The sequence below is a fragment of the Sinocyclocheilus rhinocerous genome, unplaced genomic scaffold (assembly GCF_001515625.1).
Source record: "Sinocyclocheilus rhinocerous isolate Xijiao unplaced genomic scaffold, SAMN03320098_v1.1 scaffold928, whole genome shotgun sequence".
Lineage (NCBI taxonomy): Eukaryota > Metazoa > Chordata > Actinopteri > Cypriniformes > Cyprinidae > Sinocyclocheilus > Sinocyclocheilus rhinocerous.
Window position 1 is genome coordinate 66,176 of NW_015650000.1, and position 688 is coordinate 66,863.

Consider the following 688-nt stretch of genomic DNA (forward strand, 5'->3'; position numbering starts at 1 on the left):
GCTTGGATGTTTCGGGTGAAAGGGCCGTGCGCAAAAAGTTAGAGTGACCGGTGCGTCTGCGCGTAAACAGCGGTCTATGAGAGACAACGGGGAAGAGCTGGTTATAGCTCAAAAACTATCAAAGAGAACGCGAAAAACAACTCTTTTGTTCAAAGAAGTTGTTAAGCAATGTATAACAATAAAATTGGCGGCCAATACAAGTTTTTTTTGACGGAGGGAGCGAATTCCATCCATTGAAGCAGATGAGAGGATATGGAGAGGATATGGAGAGACCCCGCTCTCAACAAGTAAGTGTTTTATTATATTGTATAATTATATTTATATATATTTTACATATAATTATGTATATTATACATTTTACTGTATATATTGAGGTATGTGTTTGTGGTGTTGCTAAGTGTGTGTGTGTGTGTGTGTGTGTTTGTATATATGTGTGTCAAATCAAATCTAATCTCTTTATTGTCTCACATCGTGTATACAAGTGTAATGATGGTGAAATTCTTGGGTACAAGCAACAAGATATGAAAAATTAACAGTATACATAAATAACAATATACACATTTTACACAATATACAATTTTTTCACAATAGACAATTGTTCACAATATACACATTTCCATAATATACACATAGTACACAGTATACTCAAGAGACTTACAAATGTATAGCTTTTATATAAGACTTACAG